The sequence below is a fragment of the Somniosus microcephalus genome, chromosome 21, assembly GCF_052327205.1.
Source record: "Somniosus microcephalus isolate GS21.2 chromosome 21, FLI_Smic_1.0, whole genome shotgun sequence".
Lineage (NCBI taxonomy): Eukaryota > Metazoa > Chordata > Chondrichthyes > Squaliformes > Somniosidae > Somniosus > Somniosus microcephalus.
The window spans coordinates 55468944-55476924 of record NC_141007.1 but is presented as its reverse complement, the minus strand read 5'-3'; positions in this window follow the sequence as shown (position 1 = coordinate 55476924).

Here is a 7981-nt window from a genome sequence, read left to right as displayed (position 1 = left end):
CTACCGACTCCATTGTGAGGCCACTACCGCCTTATTAAAGCCGATTTTGTCACGATTAAACCAATCCTTAATTGTGCAAAGCCTTCAGCCTGAGTTCATTTTAGGGACTAAAAATGCTCACGTTCTCCTGACTGCTAAAATCCAGCTGGTTTCTACTTTTCGTAAGATCAGTCAATGAGGCCAAATCAATCGTGCAAAAACGAAATAACTCTCAAAACAAGGTGTATAACCGAAATCTTTTACTCCCATCTCGTTTTGCTGACTCCAGCCCAGCCTCCCGAGCTCAGTATATATCCATTTATTCTTGCTATTTAATATTTGACTTATGTCACTGTATATAAGGGGTTGATAAGTTGCTGACTAGTTACTGAGGGAAAGTAGAATCATTTTCACCCCCAATCACCTCGGGTCCTAACATTTGGTTTTTAATATTATTTTTGCTTCCCGATTAATTCATTCTTTTGTAATACAGATGAGGGATGGCGGAGATCTGTAAACCTCCATCAAAAAATAGATGGCAATAATCTTGCCTTCTAATTTTTCTTGCTTTCCTATAGGAAGAAGCCCATTCAGTGACTTCTCCTGAGAACCCAACTAAGATTGGAAATTTATGGCATGTGAAATTGTGGGTGCTAAGCCACGTCCCATCATAGATCAAAAATGTCATTTATTTGCCATGAAAGAAATAGTAAACACAGGCTGTAAGTTAATGTTTTACCTAACAGGCATCCCCGTGAATTGTCCTTGCATAAATCTACTCCAGAATTGAGTAGAATGAGTTATAAAGCTTTCAATTGTGGCCCTGCACTTTGAATTTCCGTCTGTCTCTCTCTGCGCCTCATCACGCTACATCTCCCCCCCCCCCCTCCAAAAGTCTCCGCAAAACTGAACTGTGCCTTTGATCACCTCCCATAACATTTATACCACTTCCTACTCGGCCATCTGATCCCCATCTAAAGCGTCCTGGGATGTTTTGTTATATAAATAAATAAAATGATTGTTGGTGATTTAGACCCGATACTCGGCGGTTCTTCTTTCCCCCCCCCCGAGAGCAGTGAGCCTCTGGAATGTGTTGCCAGCTGGTGCGCTGGGTGCGGACTTTCTGCCTGCCTTCAAAAGGGAGCTGGGCTGGATCTTGGCTGGAGCAGAAATTGCATCATATAGAAGGTAAGTGGATTAACAGTTAACGTACACATGGTCAATGTGATCTCCTGGACTGGTTTCGATCGCCTGAGGGGGATGGAGAGGAATCATCCAGAGTTTTTTTTTATTCCTTTATTGGCCCCGGATTTTTTTTTCCAGATTGTTTTTGCCTTTTCCAGGAGCTTATATGGCTGCGCGTGTGGGGGTGGGGGAGGCGGTAGGAAGTGTCCATTCATGATGCTCCAGCCTTCGTGAGTGTGGGCCAGGCTCAATGAACCAACTGGGCTTTTCCTGTCCATCATTTTCATATGTTTGTATGTTTATATGTTTAAGTCATGGATGGCGCCAGTGAACTTTACACACACATGTCCCTACATGTTATTGGAATGGTAGCCTTTCATTGTTGATTAACTTGCCAACAATCTGAAAGGTATCGTAGCATAAAAAGTGAGTAGAGCAGTACTCGTGAATGCTGCAAGCGCTGTATGGGTCTGACATTTCATATATTCAAAATGCTGATAATACATTCGCCTGTTAAATCCAGAACGGTGAAAGCAGCATGACCTGGACCAGGCATAATATTAGTGGGCTGTCAAAATCCTAAGTGATAGATCGCACACAGTCCGAGAACACTCGTTCTTTCAGTTGCCATTTCCGTTACGAAATCAGCAAGCCAATTCAAAAAAGGCAATACTTATACTCTATAACCTTCCTTACTTTACAAAATATATTCAAGCAATGACCCAGAATTTGGATTACTTTAAAGCCAAATTTTTATGAATAGAATGTTAGGTGGCCAAATGCCTTGTTTGCATTCGCACAAAATTCACAAAAAATTGTTACTGCATAATAAAATGCCACATTTACCAACAATGTGTAATGAATTGTGAGTCGAGCCCCACCATGCAACACTGAGGCCTAGCAATTTGAACGCACAGCCCTCGTTTTCAGGCGCCAAATGGCCTCCTAAACCTCCAATATGGCGGGCCGGAAATCTACGCTCATTATAAGCCAGAAGTGCGCTGCCTGCCATATTGGTATAGGCAAAAATATAGGCATCCAAGGCCTGTATGTGAAGCCGGGGGGTGCAGGAGTGCGCCTCCCGTCTCCACATTCAAACCATCGCTGCCGGCCTCTATTCCCTCCACCTCAATCGTCACATTCAGCCCCCTGATCGTGACCTCAATTCCCCCCCGCAAAAAATCTTTGCCATTACCGCCCTCCCAGTCACCTCCCCTCCTGATTGGCCCCTACTCCAAGTAGCTCCCCTCCTGAATTGAATGTTTACCCACAATTTTGTTTACCAAAGAGGTCCTTGGTTAAATATAGATTTGGTTAGACTGAGGCCAAAGAGGTATGGTAGTGTCGTGGTTATGATACTGGACTAGTAACCACAGAGATTGTGAGTTCATAATCCTACTATGGCAACGTTTGGACTTTTTAATTTATTCATTCACTCACAGGATGTGGGTGTCGCTGGCAAATCCCTAATTGCCCTCGAGAAGGTGGTGGTGAGCCGTCTTCTTGAACCGCTGCAGTCCGTGTGGTGAAAGTACTCCTACAGTGCTGTTAGGGAGGGAGTTTCAGGATTTTGACCCAGTGACGATGAAGGAACGGCAATATACTTCTAAGTCAGGATGATGTGTGACTTGGAGGGGAACTTGGAGGTGGTGGTGTTCCCATGCGTCTGCCGCCCTTGTCCTTCTAAGTGGTAGGGCTCACAGGTTTGGGAGGTGCTGCCGAAGAAACCTTGGCGAGTTGCTGCAGTGCATCTTGTAGATGGTGCACACTGCAGACATGTTGCGCTGGTGGTGGAGGGAGTGAATGTTTAAGGTGGTGGATGGGGTGCCAATCAAGTGGGCTGCTTTGTCCTGGATGGTGTCAAACTTCTTGAGTGTTGGAGCTGCACTCATCCAGGCAAGTGGAGAGTATTCCATCACACTCCTTACTTGTGCCTTGTAGGTGGTGGAAAGGCTTTGGGGAGTCAGGAGGTGAGTCACTCCCCAGAGAATACCCAGCCTCTGACCTGCTCTTGTAGCCACTGGTACCGGAAAAGCTGCCAGATTGCTGTAAAAACCCAAATTATTCCTGCCTTGCCTACACTTGACTCCAGTCCCACACAACATGGCTGATTCTTAATGCTCTCTTAAGTGGCTTAGCAAGTTGTAAACATGGTCCACGTCCTGAGAACAAATTAAATAAGTGCACAGTACTCTGCTCCAAAAATACACCTTAATCCAGAAACTTGTATTTATATAGCGCCTTTCACGACCCCAGGACATCCCAAAGCGCCTTACAGCCAATGAAGTACTTTCAAAGTGCAGTCCCTGTTGTGATGCAGGAAACGCTGCAGGCAATTTGTGCACAGCAAGGTCCCACAAACAGCAATGAGATAATGACCAGATAATCTGCTTTTTTTAAGTGATGTTGGTTGAGGGAAAAAAATATTGGCCAGGACACCGGGGTGAACTCCCCTGTCCCTCTTTGAAATAGTACCAGTGGATCTTTTTAAATCCACCAGGGAGTTCTACTTATCTCTGATCGTTTACTCACAAACAAAATTCTTCGTCAAACACTACTTGGGTGGAATCCAGCTTTTCGCACTGCATTCTTTCACCAGCAGAGGGACTCAGTTGCTGTTGCTTAGTTTAGTGCTTCCTTGGAAGGATGATGTCAATGCTGCTCCAGCTATATTACAAGACTTTTCATTGTGTGTGGGATCGTAAACAATCTTTCATTTATGAGACAGAATTTTCTGCAAAGTTTTATTATACAGCTGCAATGTTTTCATTGCTCGCAGAGTACATTGCTTAATGTTGCTGAATTAATGCAGTGCTGTAAATCACCAGGCGCCGAATGTTCTTAAGGGTTCTGCTGTAACTCCAGCAGAAGCCCAATGGTTAGGCCGGATCCCTGTTGACTCCTGAAGTCCTCGGTCAGACTTGCACGGAGCTTAATTGCTATCCGCACCATGGCACTATTCGAAGAAGAGAAGGAGAGTGCTCCCCGGTGTCCTGACCAATATTTATCCCTCATTTATCTGGTCATTTATCTTACTAATATTGGTGGGAGCTTGCTGTGTGCAAATTGGCTGCCACGTTTCCTACATTACAACAGTGACTACACTTCAAAAATACTTCATTGGCTGTGAAGCGCTTTGGGACATCCTTCCATGCAAATATTGAAAGTTCTTTTCAATTTTTGAAAACACATACCCCTTCTCAGTTGTATCTCACTTATCATTTTTTTTGTTCTCTGTTGGAATGCTTATTGTTACTCGTTGCAGAGTATAATCAAAAATATAATAATGAGTAGTCAACATGGATTTCAAAAAGGAGTCTTGCTTGACCAACCTCATTGAATTTTTTGACGAGGTAACAGAGAGAGTAGACAAGGGTAACGTAGTAGATGTAATTTATCTAGATTTTCAAAAGGCCTTTGATAAGGTACCACATAATAGACTAATGAAGAAGGTCAGAGAATGCGGAGACAGGGGATCAGTAGCAGAATGGATAGCTAGCTGGCTTCAAGACAGAAAGCAGAGAGTAGGGGTAAAAGGTAGCTATTCACAGTGGCTGAAGGTGGGTAGTGGTGTTCCACAAGGATCAGTACTGGGACCACTGTTGTTCACAATTTATATTAACGATTTAGACTTTGGAATCAAAAACACAATTTATAAATTTGCGGATGACTCCAAATTGGGGGAGATAGTCAATACTGAGGAGGACTGCAACAAATTGCAGGAGGACATTAATAAACTTGCAGAATGGACATATAATTGGCAAATGAATTTCAACACAGATAAAGTGAGGTCTTATATTTTGTTATGAAGAATAAGGAGGTCGCTTATTACTTGGAGGGTGTGAGTCTGGGTGGGGTAGAGGAGCAAAGGGATCTCAGAGTACAAATACACAAATCACTAAAAGCAGCGACACAGGTTAACAAGGCCATAAAAAAAGCAAACCAAGCACTCAGGTTTATTTCTAGAGGGATAAAATTGAAAAGTAGGGAAGTTATGCTAAACTTGTATCGAACCTTGGTTAGACCACACTTGGAGCACTGTGTACAGGTTTGGTTGCCATATTATAAAAAGGATATAGAGGCACTGGAGAGGATGCAAAGAAGATTTACAAGGATGATACCAGAAATGTGGAAAGGATGAACAGGCTGGGTCTCTTTCCTCTTGAAGAAAGAAGGCTGAGGAGTGACCTAATAGAGGACTTTAAAATTTTGAAAGGCTTTGATAGAGTAGATACAGAGAGAGTGTTTCCACTTGTGGGGAAGAGCAGAACTAGAGGCCATCAATATAAGATAGTCACCAAGAAATCAAATCGGGAATTCAGAAGAAACTTCTTTACCCAGAGAGCGGTGAGAATGTGGAACTCGCTACCACAGGGAGTGGTTGAAGCGAATAGTATAGATGCATTTAAGGGGCAGTTAGATAAGCATATGAGGGAGAAAGGAATAGAGGGTTATGTATGATAGAGTTTGATGAGGAAAGACGGGAGGAGGTTCGAGTGGAGCATAAACGCCGGCATGGACTGTGACTTAAGAAAACCAGTAGGCACTTGGTCTAAGCGTTAAACAAAGCTTTAATCAACTGTTTTACTAGTTCCTGTTAAGAATGTCCTGCGCAAGCTGGGCCCGTGCCTGAGTATTTATACTCTCCCTGGACAGCGCCACCCGTAGGCCGCTCAGTATTATTTCATAAGTCTTTCTTTCATGAATGACTGATTCATGTCAGACTGGTTGGGCCGAATGGCCTGTTTCTGTGTCATATATCCTATGTAATCCTATGTAATCCTGAGGTCATGAAAGGCGCTATATAAATTCTCTCTGTTCTTTACAATACCAATGGGACCACCTGGGGGGTGGGGTGGGGGGCACTCCCTACACCAGGACTTCTCACATCCCCAGCTTAGAAGGGATCTGCTGCAATACTGGTGACCAGAATGCTGAGAGAGATGAGGCAACCCATGGTGCGGGGAGGGCCCAAAGAACAGGTCGGTCTGGTTTAAAAAAAAAAGGATCAGCCTTACACAGAGGGGTGAGATAGCACTCCATGGGGTCTCGTGGAGGGGTGAGGGTGAATGGTGATTGGGGGGGGGGGGTGGTGCAGGGGAGCCTGGGCAACCCCTCCTGATTGTGGGCATGTGTCCGGATTTTTAATTCACATGGAGCAGCCAGAGATGGAACAGTCAGAGATAGCACATGACCGGCGCGGGTGCTTGCCAGCCCCATGCAAATGAGATGCCCTTCCACTGACCCTGCAAACTCCAGGGCACAATTCCAGCATAATTGGATTCCCAGGGGCCCCCTATCGCCACAAAACACGGTCCATGACTCTTGGCAGAGGATTTGCATTGCAAGTAAACAATTGAAAGTTGATTGAAAATGGTCAGATTCCCTTTTTAAAATGCATACTGCAATTCCTTGGCCAAGCACCTCACAGTTCAGGAGCAAAGATGATGAGCACTCTAAAAGTAGTTTCTTTTTATGAAATGGAGTTGCCTAGGATTGACATTTCATAAGATAGTTATGGATAAGGAAGGGCATATGGCTCATCTAAATTCATCATCCAGAATGTCAACTTACTGTTACTGCTTTACAACTTTCGCCAGTCAATATTCTCATTGTTATATGCTCCACGGTGTTTGTTTCTCCATACATTTTCTGTTAAAAATCAACGTACCATTTTGAATTTTATGTAAACTTCTTTTTGGAATCTTTTGCTCGCCAATTTTCTCCACTCCTCTCAGTAGGACTGACTCTTTGCTGGGATACGGGTCCACAGCTTCCTGTGCCTCAGCCAAATGGCCATTGTTCATTCATGAGTCGTGACAGCGAGTATCCACTGGGGACTTCATGCCTGAGCCCAGTCCGCTCCTCACCTGCTGTCCGTACATTACTTCCAGCTGTAGTTGCTGAATAATAGGGGCGGAAATCCAAGCCCATTTTTCTCCCCCCTAACACAGGAACAATTTCAGTGTCCCTACCCCCACCCCAGCTACTCACGAATAAACTCACTGAGCTATGACGAGAGCTGTATGTAAAATTGACAAAATCATGGAAAATCTTTAATATAAAGTTACCTCAATAGTTGTTCAAGATAGCTTCCAGTTTCTTTTCAGCTGTGATTACCAGGATTCTTTCCATAGCCCTGTATCTCCTCAATTCTTTTTTCTCTTCCCTTCTTTCTCTCACATACTCGCTTTCTTTCTCACTTTTTCTATTTTTCTCTCTTTCATTCTTGCTTTCTTTCTCCCCCTCTTACCTTCCTTTCTTTCTTTCTTTCCCTCCCTCCTAATTTTAATTTCCTTATTTAATACAGGTGTCCAGACAAATATGATAAAGAAAAAATAAATTGAGATAATGGCCCAGAAATTCGGGTCGGGGGCTTCCCGCGGGTGCAAGCCCCCGACCTACACTTACATATCGCGCTGACATTTGAAGACTGGGCCTGCGTGGATTTCCGGTCTGTGGCCCGGTTCAGCTCCCGGCGCGCTGTGCGTGCGTGATCCTGCGGCGTACTCAGTGTGATGAGCCGGCTGGGACCACGTGAGCACTGGGCAACCAATGGGAGTTTACAAAAGTCCATTCATGAGTTAGACATAAGACCTGTCAAACTCATGAAAAGTTCGGGCACCCAAAACACTACTTAAACTTTAAATAAAAGTTAAAAAAACATTCCAATAATTAAATTAACTATTAATAACTTAAAAAAACTATTTAAACAATTATTCAAATTTCTGCCAAAAATTTTTTTTCAAGAAATCGGGTCCAAAAATATATTTACCTTACTGTAAATTCTTTAAAAATAATAAACCTGTGGAAAAAA